Here is a 7,788-nt window from a genome sequence, read left to right on the forward strand (position 1 = left end):
GAGAGACATGTAAACAAATGTCTGCAAATCCACTGTGATAGGTATAGTGGCAGTGTATCCAGGTGACAAGGGGAAGGGGCAGAAAATGTCTCAGAGGAGTGATGCTTGAGTTGAACTCAAAGTGGAGTGATATGTCACCTTGTGATCTGGTTTGAAGTACCCCAAACCCTGTTCTTGTTGAGCCTGAAATGAGAAGTTCAATTGTATGGATTAGGTATCAGCCTCTTCCTTTGTGCTGAAAATAATTGGTGTTCCTAAGAAAGTAACTAACGCAGCACACAGTTCTGAGATCGCCTTCTTACATGTGAAGAAACCAGGTGCCATGTGAAGGGGGTTGATAGAGAGAAAGGAGTAAGTGGGGTTCCCTCCTCTCCTAGTTCTCTGTCCCCTCTCCACTTTTAGTGGTCTCTATTTTTAGGTGCCAAGGCTGTCTAGGATTCTCTCTAATCCTAGAGGCAGGAATTGATAAACACATTAGTAAACACATTTACCCTAACAGGCTAATGATCTGGGCTCTTCTCACTGCTATGCTTTCTTCTCTCCTGCATCTCCCGGGGGCAATTAAAAGTTCCATCTCTACAAGCCTGATGAGGCTTCTTGAACCCTCTCCTCACTTCCTGCCTCTGAGCCCAGCCCCTACCTGCCATGTCCTGGCCTTGTAGATAGGACCTGATGAACACAAGATTTCTTGATTTTAGCAGGAATTGGACAAAGGCTCCCATGGCTATGCTGTGGACAAAGTAGAAGAATAAGGCAGAGAATAGTATATCAGATGGAGAACTGATTGGTTTAATAGACAGAAAGAGCATTGGTAATTGTTATCCTGAAGTATCAACAGTATTTTAATCAGTGGCTTGAATAAAGACTAAATGACACAAAGCTTAGAGAAAAGATAATACAAAGATCAACAAAATCAGATATCTAAAGACTGGATGAGGAGAGACAAATCAGATTATCGGCTGGATGACTCTGGAGACTCTCCCTAGCTAACCCAGCAAAATATTGGCCCTATAGGATGGCTTCAAGAACTCAGGTTGGAGCCAATGCCAATATGCAAACTCCTCACTCGATTTTACTGGGGGACAAGCTATTTCTCATGCTGGCAAGGTTGTAACCAATTGCAAAGCTAAAGATCTATCACTTCCCACATCCATCATTAATATGCAAGCCAATGGAGCACAATGATCCCTCTCCTGGATCACACAGCACACACATGGCACTCTAAGCCACGTTCATCCCAAGCATGCCTCTTCATGGGATGGCAAGGGTCTGAAAGGACCATATTCATGCTGCCAGCCTGTGCCTGAGTACTCACACTTTGAGTCTGCATTTATCCTTGCCCCCTGCTTTACACATTGGTATAAACAACATTTTAAAAAGCCAAAAGATAAAATGTTATATAGACAAATATGCTGCATTTGTGCTCAAAATATCAGTTATGTAACTATAGGAATGGGAAGACTTGGCTCCATACTTTGAAAAGGAACCATGAGTTTAGTGGATTCAGAATGAGTCAGGAAGTGACCTGGTGGCTTATAAGTGGTCTGTGGCTTCATTAACAGATGCAGCATCCAGATGTCAGGAGAGGACATTGTACTCATCTTGCCAGCCCACCCAACTGGAATCCATGCTTAGTGCAGCCTACTCTAGGCACAGGAAGAGGCAGGGCTGACAGCTGCCACTGATGTATATGCAGAATACGTACAAGACGAGTGGAGCAGCCAAGAGAACCAGACTGTAGCAGGTTAATTGGCTGGGGCTGACAGATTCCAAGTCAAACTGGTCCAAGCTCATGTCTGGGATTCTAAAGCAGAAGGAAGAGTCAAGAGAGAGGGAATGGACCTGGATGACTGCAAGAGGACCAGGTGCAGAAACCGAAACATACCATACTGAGGCAGACAGGAGCAGGTGGTTAGGGGACTAAGGCAATTACTGAGGAGAGAGGCTGATGAAAACTGAAGTAAAGGAAAAACAGGTTGGAGTGCTGCAGCTGAGGAGCCCCTGTGGAAAGCTGGCTGCGGTACCACTGTCTACCTTATTTTAAAAACTATCTCTTCTTTTTTATAAAAAAACCAAGCTAATGCATGAGTATTATTTTTAGTTTTGTTTTTAAAATTAAATCATATTGCCACATCCATAATTTAAAAATTGCAATCCTCTGCCCCAATTTTTTGAATTCTTGCTTTCTAGAACCAACTGCTTTCAACTCTCTTCTGTTTCTTCTGTTTATCCCTCTTTATTTGTAAACAGCAGATTATGCTACTATATTTCTTGTGTTTTTTTGTTTTTGTTTGTTGTTGTTGTAGTTTGTTTTAGGTTTACTTTTTTGGCTCCTGTATGAAAGATGAGGATTGTGTTCCCTCACACCATGCTTTCCCACTCTCCTGCCACCTATTATATTCACACTATTCCTTCTCCCCATCCTCTCAATATACTATTGTTACCTTATGGGTAAAATCAATGCTCTTTGATTTTGAGCATTGATTTTATGATGTTTATGATGTTATGATCATGGAAATGCAATTCACTGCTGATCTAGGGAATACAATAAAACTACTTTATATTTTACCTGGATTTAATAGTTGCCTCATTGTTTGTTTGCTTGTTTGTTTCTTAGTTTTCCAGGTATCTATCACAAATTCATTCTCAGAATTTCTGAAAGGACAATAAAAGTCATTGCAATATGTGCAAATATTAGGTAGTCTGTTTGTTTCTTTTTTCTTTTTCTACTCGGGGATTTCCTCCTAGTGCATTTTGTCCTTCTGTTACTTGTAACTCTCTAGCTTGCTACACAACTGTCTTTGGGAGCTTCTCTTCACCATTAATCTGGGAATTCCCTTTGCCTCTTTTCTGTGTTAAAACTCCTGTTTTCTGGATTCTGTGTTCACTCCCTGCTTGGTTTATTCACTTCTTTTGGCAGAATACACCTGCAAGTAGCTTATTGTGAAAAAATAAGTGGGAGGTTAATTTTTTGAAATCTTGCATATCTGAAAATGTTTTTATGTATTTTAATAGCTTTTTTGAAATATATTTTGCATACCATAAAATCCGCCCATTTAAAGTGTATAATTCAATGGCTTTTAGTATATTCACACAGTTATGCAACCATCACAATTTAATTTTAGAACATTTTTGACATCCCCAAAAGAAATTCTGTACATATTAGCAGTCCTCCATCATTTCTGCTCACTTATTTTCCCTCAACCTACTGCTCCAACCTCAGGTAGTCACTAATCTACCTTCTGACTCTGTGGGTTTGCTGATTCTGAACCTTTCTCATAAGTGGAATCACACAATACATGATCTTTTGTGACTGACTTATTTCAGTTAGCATATTTTTTTCAAGGTTTATCTAAGTTGGAGCATGTACCAGTATTCATTCTTTTTTATTGCTGCATAATATTCTAGTGTATGGACATACCACATTTTGTTTGTCCAGTCATTAGTTGATGAATATTTAGTTTGCTTCCACCTTTTGGCTATTTTGAATAATTCTGCTATGAACATTCATGTACAAGTTTTTGTGTAGACATATATTTTCACTTATCTTGGGTATATATCCAGGAGTAGAATTGCTAGGTTATATTCTAACTCTATGTTTAGCATTTTGAAGAACCGCCAAACTATTTTCCAAAGTGGTTGCACCATTTTACATTCCCAACAGCAATGTATGAGGATTTCAATTTCTTTACCTCTTTACCAAAACATTTCATTCTCTATCTTTTCTACTTTAGTGATCCTAGTGAGTATAGAATGATATCTCACTATGGTTTTGATTTGCATTTTCCTAATGCCTAATGAAGCTGAATATCTTTTCATGTATTTACTGGCCATTTGTATATTCTCTTTGGAGAAATGTCCATTCAACTTTTTTGCCAATCTTTAAATTTAGTTACTTGTGTTTTATCATTTAATTGTAAGAGTTCCTTATATATTCTGGATACATATGATTCACAATACTTTCTCATTCTATAAAGTGTCTTTTCACTTTCTTGATAGTCTCCTTTGATGCACAAAAGTTTTAAATTGGATTCCATCCAAATTTTCTATTTTTCTTCTGTTGCTCATGTTAGATGCTATATCTAAGAAACCATTGCATAACCAAAGATCACAAAGATATATTCCTATTTTTTTCTAGAAGATTTATAGTTTTATTTATTTATTTAGAGACAGAGTCTTGCTCTGTCGCCTAGGCTGGAGTGCAATGGCGTGATCTTGGCTCACTGCAACCTCTGCCTCCTGGGTTCAAGTGATTCTCATACCTCAGCCTCCAAAGTAGGGATTACAGGTGTGTGCCACCATGCCTGGCTAATTTTTTTATTTTTAGTAGAGATGGGGTTTCACCATGTTGGCCAGGCTGATCTCGAACTCCTGATCTCAGATGATCTGGCCACCTTGGCTTCTGAAGGTGCTGGGATTACAGGCTGAGCCACTGCGCCTGGCCTGATTTATAGTTTTAGCTCTTATACTTGGGTATGTGATTCATGTTGAGTTATTTTTGTATATGATATGAGATAGAGGTTTAACTTTATTATTTTGCATATGGATATCTAGTTTTCTCTATTTGGTAAAAACAAAAACAAAAACAACAAAAAAACACTGTTTCCCCCACTGAATTGTCTTAACACTTTTTTGAAAATAAATTAAACATAAATTTAAAGATTTATCTCTGAACTCTCAATTTTATTCATTTGATCTATATGTCAATCCTTATGCCAGTACCACATTGTCTTGATTATTGTAGCTTTATAATAGGTTTTGAATAAGGAGGTATGAGTCCTCCAACTTTGTTGTTCTTTTTAAATATTGTTTGAGGTATTCTAGGTCCCTTTTATTTCCATATGAATTTTGGAATCAGCTTGTGAATTTACGAAAAAGGAATCTGGGATTTTGATAGTGATTGCACTGGATCTGTAGATCAGTATGGGGCATATTATCACCTTGACAATGTTAAGTCTTCCAATCCATGAACATGGGATGTCTTTTCATTTATTTAGATGTTTAATTTCTTTCAAAAATGTTTTGTTGTTTTCAGTGTACATCTTGCATGTATTTTGTTAAATTTATTTCTAGGCATCTTCTTCCTTTTGCTGTGATAATAAAGGTGATTATTTTGTTGATGTCTTGTGTTTTAGATTTTTATTATCAGGATTTCAAAATATAGTTGATTTTTTGTATATTGATCTTGCATCCTGATGCATTGCTGAACTCATTTATTAGTTCCAATATTTTTTAGTGTATTTTTTAAGATTTTCTATATACAAGATGATGGCATCTGCAAATATAATTTTATCTCTTTTTTTCCAAGATAGATTACTTCAATTTCTTTTTCTTAACCTGTTGACCTGGAAGAACCTCCAGTATAATGTTGAAAAGAAGTGATGAGAGCAGATATCCTTGTTTTGTTCTTGATCTTAGGGAGAAAACATCCAGTTTTGTGACATTAAGTGTGACATTAGCTGTGGTTTTTTTTCAGAGATGTCCCTTATCATGTTAAAGAACTTCCCTTCTTTTCCTAGATTGTTGAATATTCTAATTATAAAAGGCTGTTGGATTTGTCAAATGCCTTTTCTTTGTCTATTGAGATGATCATACGGTTTTTATCTTTGATTCTATTATTATGATATATTACATTGATCGATTTTAGTATGCTAAATCAACCTTGCATTCCTGATATAAACCTCATTTGGTCACAGTGTATAATCCTTTCATTCACTGCTAAAAATTGGCTTACTAGTACTTTGTTAAGTATGTTTGCATTAATAATCATAAGGGATATTGGTTTGTAGTTTTCTTTTTTTTGTGATGTCTTTGGTTTTGGTATCAGGGCAACACTCGTCTCATAGAATGAGTTTGGTAGTGTGATTTACATATTATTACATTTGTTTAATAGTTTAATTTGAAAAGAATTTTCCTTTAGAATACAGGCTGGTGAAGTTTTTCTGTTTAAAAAACAGGTAACAAATATTTTAGATTTTGGGGACCACGCATGATCTCTGTAACATATTCTTCTTTGGTTTTGTTTATGTTTTTCTTTCTATAACTCTTAAAAATTGAAAAACCATTCTTAGCTCAGGGGCCATAGAAAATCAATCTGTGGTCTGGATTTGGCTCTCAGGCCACAACTGGCCAACCCCTGCTTTAGAATTATGAAGGCATCGCTCCATTGTCTTCTACTATTTTTCCTCATCCTTTCTATGTAAACTTTGTTGTGGTTTTGTTTTGTTTTCTCTCTGGAACCATTTAGAGTCTTCCATTTATCTCTGGTTTCTGGAAGTTTCTCAAAGATGTTCTCTGTTGTTTTGTCTTTTTTATTCATGCACTAGAAAATCTGTCAATATGACAACTGTCAACATGGCTATTCATATCCCTTTAGTTCTGGAAAAAAATTTAATTATTATTTCTTTGCTAATGTCTTCCCCCATTTTGCTATTCTCTCCTTCCTGAACTCTTATTACTCAAAATTTATCCTCTAATTTTCTTAACTCTTCTCTGTCTCCTGTCCCCACTCATCCCTGCATCTGTTGTCTTTTTATTCTGAGTCTTGGGCGACTTCCTCAGCTTTATTTTTCAACTCATTTTTAAATTTTGAAATTTCTGCCATATATATATTTAATTCCAAGAACTCCTTCTTATTCTCTGAATGTTTTCTTTTATAGAATCCTATTTTTGTTTCATAGATGCTGCATATTTTCCTACATTCTAAAGATATTAAAAATTGTTAAAATTTCCTTTTGCTTTTTTCATTGCATGTTTTTTTCTTTTTCCTTGTTGCTTTTACTATGGGGAGAGGGGTGATTTGTCCAAATGTTTTCTTACTATTTGCTGATGAAGTGCATGAGGCAAAAAGAAAATCTGAGGACCTCACCATTGTGTCATTCCTCAGGTCCCAAAGTCCCTTGCCAGTTTTCCTGTTACCCTCCACCTTTCAGAGTCTCCTTAGGTTAGTGTCATGTGTAATGTCCAGGATGTTTAGATGTACTGAGCAGAAGGTATAGGGAAAAGCATGTCTATTTCATTGCTCCAGAAGCAGAAGTCCCCAATCCATTGTTTTTCCTATTTCACGAATGAAGTAAAAGACTCATCTATGTGTGCCCCAGATCACAGGATTTGGAGCAGGATGTGGAGTGATTACCATGGAGCTTTTCCTCCTGCCAGAAACCAGGGGGCCCAGAACATGTAAGAACCAGCAGTAGGCGCTCCAGTCATTCATAGGATGTCATGTGCCCCAAATCACACAGCAGGTAAATAGCAGAACTGAATTGTCATCTCACCAGGTATGGCTCATAGACCACCTGCATAAAAATGTTAAGTATGTCTGTTAGAAATGCAGATACCTTGGGCCCTAGCCTAGACCTTCTGCAGAAGGTGATTTTGTGTGTGTGCCCTTTAAGGTTATTAATCACCGCTCTAAGGAGAAAGAATTCCATGATCTCTTGGAGCTCCTCAAACTGAGACTCCATGATTCTCTTGAAGCAATCATCCCAATCGCCCTGCATGGGTGACAGCCCGTGCTACTTGTTTAATTTCTGGTAAAACTAGCCTGGCGAGCAAGGCCAGCTCTGGCTTACGGGAACACGCCATGAGCCATGGGGGTCAGAGAGCTTTCTCCATGGGAAGGAAGACTGGGAGGGGGTGCAGCGGGAAACCTAGTCAGAAGCAGCAGACAGTGAAAGACTAATGGGATTAATACTTGGGATTCATTAGCCAAGGATTCTGGAACTTTTCCAGTCCTCTCCAGCAAATGGCCCAAAGTGCCCCCTTAATAGCATTAAGTGAAATTACAAA

Source organism: Macaca mulatta, chromosome 1 (genome assembly GCF_049350105.2).
Source record: "Macaca mulatta isolate MMU2019108-1 chromosome 1, T2T-MMU8v2.0, whole genome shotgun sequence".
In the NCBI taxonomy this organism is placed as follows: domain Eukaryota; kingdom Metazoa; phylum Chordata; class Mammalia; order Primates; family Cercopithecidae; genus Macaca; species Macaca mulatta.